Below are 8941 nucleotides of genomic sequence, written 5' to 3'. Positions count from 1 at the left end.
GATTTTTTTTATCTCTCTTTTCTCAGCTTTCTCTTTTTCCATAGTTTTATCTTCTAATTCACCTATTCTCTCCTCTGCCTCTTCAATCTGAGCTGTGGTCCCCTCCATTTTATTTTGCAGCTCATTTATAGCATTTTTAGCTCCTGACTGTTTCTTAGTCCCTTGATCTCTGTAGTAATAGATTTTCTGCTGTCCTCTATACTTTTTTCAAGCCCAGTGATTAATTTTATGACTGTTATTTTAAATTCATTTTCTGTTACATTGCTTAAATCATTTTTGATCACTTCGTTAGCTGTCGCTACTTTCTGGAGTTTCTTTTGAGGAGAATTCTTCCATTTCGTCATTTTGGATAGGCCCTGGAGTGGCGCGGAACTGCAGGGCTCTTCCCCTGTGCTGTCTGGAGTAACTTGCATTGGTGGGCAGGGCCGCAGTCAGACCTGATGTCTGCCCCCAGCCCACCGCTGGGGCCACAGTCAGACTGGTGTGTACCTTATCTTCCCCTCTCCCTGAGGTAGGACTCACTGTGGAGTGGTGTGGCCCCTGTCTGGGCTACTTGCACACTGCCAGGCTTGTGGTGCTGCTTTGATGGGATCTGACATATTAGCCGGGGTGGATCCACAAGGTGCACAGGCGCAGGAGGGGAAGACTCAGCTCATTTTGCCTTCATTGGTCCACTTTGGGAGGGGCCCTGTGGTGCCAGGAGGGAGGCAGACCCGTCGGAGGGATGGATCCACAGAAGCACAGCGTTGGGTGTTTGTGCGGTGCAAGCAAGTTCCATGACGGGAACTGGTTCCCTTTGGGATTTTGGCTGGGGGTGGGTGAGGGAGATGGCACTGGCGAGCACCTTTGTTCCCCGCCAAGCTGAGCCCTGTCCTCTGGGGCTCAACAACTCTTCCTCCCATTTTCCTCCAGCCCTCCTGCTCTCGGAGCAGAGCTGTTGACTTATAACATTCCAGATGTTAAGTCCCGCTGGCTGTCAGAATACACTCTGCCTGGCCCCTCCGCTTTTGCAAGCCAGACTCGGGGGCTCTGCCTTGCCAGGTGGGCTGCCCCTCCACCGCCCCAGCTCCCTCCCACCAGTCCATGGAGCACGCACCGCCTCTCTGCCCTTCCTACCCTCTTCTGTGGGCCTCTCGTCTACGCTTGGCTCCGGAGAGTCCGCTCTGCTAGACTTCTGGCAGTTTTCTGGGTTATTTAGGCAGATGTGGGTGGAATCTAAGTGGTCAGCAGGACGCGGTGAGCCCAGCATCCTCCTATGCCGCCATCTTCCTCACTCTAGCTTTCTTTTTGATCTCCAATTGCATGATAAATGTTTTTCATCCCCTCATTTTCAATCTGCAGGTGTCTTTAGGTCTGTAATAAATCTCCTATAGGCAGCATATGCATGGGTCTGTGTGTGTGTGTGTGTGTGTGTGTGTGTGTGTGTTGTGTGTGATTAATCCACTCTGTCACCCTATGTCTCCCAGTTGGAGCATTTCGTCCATTTATGTTCCAACTACTTACTAATAGGTATGTATTCCCATTTTGTTACTTGTTTGGTGGTGGTTTTTGTAGTTGTTCTCTGGTCCTTCTTTTGCTCTTTTTCATGGTTTGCTGAGTTTGTTTAGTGATATACATGGATTTCTTTCTCTTTATTTTTTGTATAGCTATTACTGTTTTTTGATTTGTGGTTACCATTAGGTGTGTGTTTAACACCTGCATATGGAAGTATATGTTAGGCTGATGGTTGCTTAATTCTAAACTCATCTTTTCTCCCTTCAGTGTTTCCACTTTGGGATCTTATTTTATATCCTTTCATTTTGTGCTTCTCTTGACAGCGTTTTACAGGTATACTTAATTTTTTTTGCTTTTTTTGCTCTTATTTTTCTTAGTCTTACTTATGTTTTCTGTTTTCTACTCACAGAGTCCCCCTTTTGGTCTTCTAAGTTTCTGCTAAAATATCAGCTGGTAATTTTATGGGGTTTCCTTTTTATGTACCTCTCTTCTCTTATAAGCTTTATAATTTCCTTTATCACTATTTTTGCTGTTTTATTTACTATGTGTCTTGGTGTGCACCTCCTTGGGTTGAATTTGTTGGGGGGGATCTCTGTGCCTCCTGAATCTGGATCTCTTTTTCCCTCCCCAGATTTGGGAAGTTTTCAGCTATTATTTCTTCAGATACATTTTAGGCCCCCTTTTCTCTCTCCTCTCCTTCTGGGATCCCTATAATGTGACTGTTACTATGTTTGATGTTGTCCCTGAGTTCTCTAAGTCTGTTCTCATTATGCAGTATTTGTCTCTTACCTGTCAGCTTGATTACTTTCCATTACTCTGTTTTCCAGGTTACTGGTACATTTTTTCTGCTTCTTGTAGCCTATATTTATTCCATCTGCTGTATTTCTACTTTTCATTTATGGAGTTCTTCATCTTTGATGTTATGTTTTTATCTCTTTGTCATGGGTCTCACTGATGTCCTCCACCCTTTTCTGGAGTCCAGTGAGTATCTTTATGATCATTACTTTAAATTCTCCATCAGGCTTATTACTTATTTCTGTTTTGCTTAGATCTCCTGCTGTGGTTTTGTCCTGTTCTTTCATTTGGGACATACTCCTCTATCACCTCATCTCATCTGTTTCTTTGTGTCTGCTTCTGTATATTAGGAAATCAGGTATGTATTCTGCTCTTGAAGGTAGTTGCTTTACAAAGAAGAGGTCCTGTGCCTTCCAGTGCGGTATCTCCTGTTTGCTGGAACCTGGCACTTCAGGGGGGTCTCCTGTGTGTGTTGTTTGCATCCTATTTTTGTGTCTGAGTCACTTTTCCTTTCAGTCTAGATGTCTGCACTGACTCTGCCTGTTGTGGGCTATGCTTGCTCTCTGTGGTGTTAATGAGATCCATGCAGGCTGGCTCTGAAGGGGCATGATTGCAGTAGAGCTTGGGAGTGGGATGGTGCTGTTAGCAGAATATGCACTAAGACTCTAGCACAAGGCCAGATCCTCAAAGCACAGTGGTTGCCAGGGAGAAGCAGGGGTAGCAGTGACTGGGGATGCAGTGGGCAGTGGCAGCTGCAGGGGACGTGGCTCCAGGGGTGGGGGGTGGGGAGGGTGCTCTGTGCAGTGCCTGGGCAGGGCACACACTCTTTATTAGCAAAATTTGCAGTGAGCCCACTGCCGAGGCCAACAGGCTTGGAGTGGGTGAGTCCTCAGGAGAATACATAGGTGGGGTGCACTGCTAGCAAGTTATGTAGCAAGTGTCTGTGCAGTGCTGCCTCCCAAAGGTGGCCCTGTGTTTATGTTGGGGGTGGGGGAGGAAAATGGTGCCTGCCAGCTCCTTTGTTCCCTCATCCTGCTCTGAAATCAGAATAAACAGATCTTCTTCCCATTTGCCCTAGGTGTTGTGCGAACTGTCTCTTCTATGTTGTCTCTTCTTCAAGGGTGGAGACCAGCTATCTTGCCCAGTGCTGAATCAGCTGACTTTTAAAGCTCCAGGCTCCAAGTTCACTGTTACACAAAGTCAGGGGATTCAGCCCTTCTGGTTTTCAAAGCCAGATGTTATGGGAATGTGTCTTCATGTGAGCTCTTTGGTGCTTTCCCCTCGTTGTGCCCACAAATCCCTCCCTCCTGTGGGCATCTCTTGATCACATTTATGCCCTTCCTAACCTCTCAGATGAAGCTTTTCTCTACATTTAGTTGTGGAGTTCTGCCAGTCTTCGGGTTGCTGTCTGATTTATTTATATGGATGTGAGTGATATCTCATTGTAAATGTGGGATAGGGTAAGCTCAAGGTCCTCCTACTCTGCCATCTTTCCAAGCTCCCAGCACACAGTTTTGAAACTGTTACTTTAAATTAATTTTCAGAAGTGGATATTCTCCAATACAACTCATTGACAACAACTCATTGATACCACCTTTATCCTTGAGTCTAGACATCATATTTTATCTTTCCTTATATGAACAAGTTGAAAATGTGGTAAGGAAGCTGGTGCAGGTGTGCTGGACATACACACAATTGCCAATCTATGAAAAGCATTGTCTGAGTTTCCTGGCAGTGAGCAGGCTGTCCTGCCACCGCCCCTCTGTCAAACACAGTCTAAGTGAGAGACACCTTATGGTGGAAGAAACATGCTTCGAGTTGTGTTTTGGTCAAAATCTGTTAGAACCAGGCTTTTATGGTAACCTTCCAGCTATTGTTGAGAGACAGATTGCACCAGAGGGCCTTTTTAATCAAAGTGTTCTCTTGCCAAGTGACAGAGTTGACTTATTTTTATAAAGTGAGAAGTGATTTTATCATTTATTAACAAGGAAAATACACAATGTCATTTTTCAATTTTTTGACTGTGTCCAAGAAGACTTGTGGCTGTCCATCACCAGCATTGCAGATAAGTAGCTACATTTTTCAGAAAGCAGCTTGCTCTTTGGGATTGCTTCTTACTTTCTGCAGCCTTACCCATGCCTAGTGAAACAGGATGACCATGTGGACAAGCTCTGGAAGGCAGAATTCCACACAGGAAATAGTATATGTAGGCTGTGGCCAGTTCATCACCAGTATCATGAGCCATGCCATAGGTATCACTTTACCTTGAGGTCATGGTGCTTTTTTGGTGGATTGTGAGCAGGGGAATAGCACAAATTTGACTGACAAAATCTGAGCTCACTTGGAAATATCCCTGTGCCTACTGTACCCACTCACTGATTCTCCATCAGGTGAGATCCTGGCTGAGATGCCGTGTTTCAGGGTGGAATTGCAGGAAGAGTTTTCGAGTGAAAGTTGTAGGGGATGAAATGGAGAAAGCAAAGCAAGGTGGGGATCCTTCCAGATCTGTAGCCTGTGTCTGTACTCTTGTCACGGTTCATTTCTGTTGGAGGAGGCACTGCCGGGAGGTATTTCTGGAAACTTTAATTCTCTAGTCTTCCCAATGAGTCTGTTTCTAAATACTTGCTGCTTTCAACTAGCTAAAGGTGACTTTATCCTCTGCAGCTATGAAGCTTGACTGGTACGCTTCCCCTTTCTCTTCTCTCAGCTTAATTATTTCTTCTTTAGGGAACTTTGACCTTCCTGATAATGGCAGTTCAGCCTATGATAGATGTTCATAGCTCCAGAGGGGCTTCCTTTGCAGTGCTCCTAATAAGTGCAATTTTACACTTATTTATGGGGTTATTTAATAACCACTCCTGTCCTTCACTAGACTGTACATTCAGTGAGGGTGGGAAGCTGGCACTGCTGGTGTCCCCAGTGCTTAGCACAGTGTATGGAACACAGGAAGCACTGAATAAGGCATTTTGGAACATCTTTAGACAACGAATACATGAATAAATGAAGACTCCCCAGTTTCTCCTTGTCTCCAGGATTGTCATAGATTCCAGGACATAGAAGTCAACTGAGACCATGGGGATGGCTTTTTGGTGTTACTGCTCTGGGAGAAGAGACCCATTTGTCCATGTCTCTAAGTGTGTATTTCTAAATAGTTTGTTCTTCTGCTGGTTTTTAGACTCTCTCTGGCTTATGTTTTTTTTTTTTTTTTTTTTTTTAACTCTCATTTTATTTTTGGAACTGTAGTTGTCTAACCAGGACTTCTCAGTTCCTATCTGGTGTGTGCTTTGGGACAGGTTGTAGCCCAAGGTGCTAAAAAGGAAAACCACATTTGTCACTGGGCTCTGGCACCTGCACACTCTGCCTTTTCAGAGGCAACATTTCACTCTTCAAGGCTGGGTATTCCATAGATGTGGGCAGAACCTAGGTTCAGCAGCACTAGCATGGTGTTCAGAATACCACATCTGTGGAGAAAGCTGTGCTCTGCCAACTTACCTGAGGGTGACCTTGACAGGAGACCTAATCTCTCTGGAACTCAGCTCCTTCATTTATAAAATGTGGATGAAGGTGCTTGCCACATAAGATCACTGGAAGAATTGCATTAGAAAATACCGGGGAAGTGTGTGGTCCAAAGTAAACGCTCGCCAAATCTTTGTACCTCTCTTTGTTCTTTCCCTTCCCCCTCTTTCTGCAAGTGCCTACACTGAAGAGATAAAGAGGAGGTCACCCATGAAGAATGTTGTCCAGGCTAGACCCCAGAACCATTGGATGAATTAACGAGTGAGTGCCTGAGGAAGGACTGAATGAATGAGGGTGTGACCCACACTATCTGTTGCTAGGGGACGTCTGAAAAGTAAAGGTCATAGCTGAGACAGTATTTAGTGAATGCCTTAAGGGCTAGACTTTGTGGCAGATACTTCACAGATATTATCTGACTTAATCGTCATAACCTTCTTTAAGAGAGGTACCATTATCACCATTTTATAAAGAAGGGAAGGAAAGCTCAGTGAGATTGCCACATAGCAGCAATGCCATGACTAGTAGGTGGTTTTACTAAGTTTCTTGAAAACAGGAGGGCGAAGGTATGTATATGCATATGTGTGCATGTGTGTGTGGTATTTATCTGAGTCCCAAGAAAACAGTAGGCACTCATGACATGATTGAGCAATTAATAAATGACTTCAAATGTTTCTGGTAATTAGAAGGGTAAAGATAGATACGGTGAAGGGTAGAACAGGTAAAGTGGTTTGACATTGTGGCCTTGAGAAATGGAAGTCAAGGTCAGTTTACAGAAGGCTATACAACCTTTTCATTGTATAGGGAAAAGAACTGGGCTGAGGGCCCTGGGTGAGGTCGGAAGGTAGTGATACTGGGAGCCAGTGCTGTGAGGCTTTGTGTGCACAGAGTGTCTTGGTGAAGTCCCTATGCACGTATGGAAGTCTCTGCAGAGAGGTCATGTCTAGGATGAAATTAATTGCTTGGTTCAGAATGGTTTCCCCAATGAGACACTAACAAAAGGAAGAACTCTATGCCTCAGTCTCAGGTCCTTATCTCAGGTGAAGAAACCTTATAAGGGAAAAGGTTCCATAGTCAAATCGGTTTGAGAACTATATGTAGTACTGATATTGGTATCAGTGTATTAATAGTATATAACATATAATTAATGGTATATAATAGACGATTATAATTTTGATTTAGTTATGCATATATAAATATATACATAATTATACAATATATAGTTATAATTACAGAATATATGCTATTTTACTGTATACTATATGTGCTTGCATGTTTATATATGATATATATTAGGACTTGTTAAGAACTCTCTTGAAAGAGAAAATCAGAAAATCTGGCAATAATGGGCAGCCATTCTTGCATTGACATGGTTGGTTGGAGCAGAGGGGCAGTTTTCCCTCTGGACTTGGCATGCGATTTTCTTTTTCACTGCAGGCCCCATCTAGGTAGTTATGCACATTCTACCTGCCTTACGTCTACAGGCATTTGAATTTGGCTTTGAACGACATGTCCTGTGACATGTTCCCCTCACCCTCCACTCAGGGCACTTCATAATACGGCAAGAACGTGCTCTGGGGGTGCAGACGGTGGTAGGATCACAGTCCACTGGGGAAGTCAAGGATGGCATCACTGACAAATAACTCTGGACCTTGGGAGTGGGAGCTTCCTCTAGATTTCCATGGTCTCAGATATGGGAGGAGGGATGGAGCTCCAGGGAACAGGAGCTGCAGGAGCAACAGCATGGAGATGGGAATGCTCACCGTGTGTTTGGGAACACCGAGACATGGGACTCATGTTGGCCGACTGGGGGATGTGAGGATGAAAACCAATCACTGAGGACCTTGGACTTGAGTTTAATTCAATTTGTTTTACTTAATTCTCTCTGAGCCTTTTCTATCCCTGGCTCTGCACTAGAATATGAACACAGGCATGAGTGAGATGAAACCTTTACCTGAGACTTTTGTCCATAGTATGGTAGTTTAGAAGCTGGTTTTTGTACGTGTGTGTAAGTTTTTGCCATGGACCCTCTATCAGGTTAATGCAGTATGAAGCCCTGTACTCAGGCCTGATAAACCCAGACTTTTTCAACTTACAGAATGGAGCTCATTTGCTCTGAGGACAGGGAGCCCCTAAAGCTCCAGGGGCTTGTGTAGAAAGGGTAGGTTCCCAGAAGTCTGTAGCCTGTTGATGTGGGAAGCCACCTGCCAGTGGAGCTTCAGCAGGCACAGGGTCTGAGGAGGGAAGCCAGGAAGCAGGTGGCTGTGGTGCTGAGGGATGAGGAGATGCTTTTGAAAGAGACGAGAGGGAGTAGACACAGAAGGCAGATGAAGAATCTCTCAGATGCAAGAACATGGGCCATATTGCTTTGGGAATAAGGGAATGGGGGAAGTAAGGGCTCTGGTAGTGAGCTGCTATATTAGGCTCCAGAGAAGCCCAAGGATGGGGCATCAGGGGTGGGGTGTGTGGACAGACAGACAAAGGACAGACAGGCAAAGCTTTTTTAGGCTGAGATGTAATACAAAAATATCACTCAGTGCAGTAAACATGCTGTCTTAACATCAGGCAGAAGAACTCCTCTTAGGTTGTGAATGATCTGTATTTGGGAGAAGGTGGTTGTGAACTGTTTGGGGCAGAAGGATGGGCATGGATTTTGGCAGGAAGCTGCTTTTCAAAGAGGAAAAGATGTGGAAATCCTCTCTTAATTCCGAGAAGGGTGAATGGGGAGGAGACGGGGAGGAAAGGGAAGGGTGGGGTGGGCAGGTAGGCAGGTGGCACAGGGCTGGAGGAGGGTAGCCACTGCCTATTGTGATATGTGAAGGTTACTGTGTCATGTGCAGCGTGGCTCATCCTCACGACCCCAACACTTATACGAAAACTTTTCTTGAATTTTTCCTCCTCCTCTCTGAGACCAAAGGGTAGGCTTAACCCCTGGGTCAGGTCAATATGAAACAGGAGGGAAGGGCAGCTGTAACTATAACTCACAGAACCTGGAGAAGTTCTCTGGCTCTCCAGCAGCTCTGGGTGGGGAGAGGAGCCCGTCCTCAGTGGGCTTATGGGCCAAGGCGGCACCTGGGTATGAGGCAAGGTCAGCATGGAGGAGCAAGAAGGAATGGGCTAGGAAACAGATCTGTGTTGA

This window comes from Lynx canadensis, chromosome C2 (genome assembly GCF_007474595.2).
Source record: "Lynx canadensis isolate LIC74 chromosome C2, mLynCan4.pri.v2, whole genome shotgun sequence".
NCBI classification, from domain to species: domain Eukaryota; kingdom Metazoa; phylum Chordata; class Mammalia; order Carnivora; family Felidae; genus Lynx; species Lynx canadensis.
The sequence above is the reverse complement of the archived record's forward strand: the minus strand, read 5'-3'. Positions refer to the sequence as shown.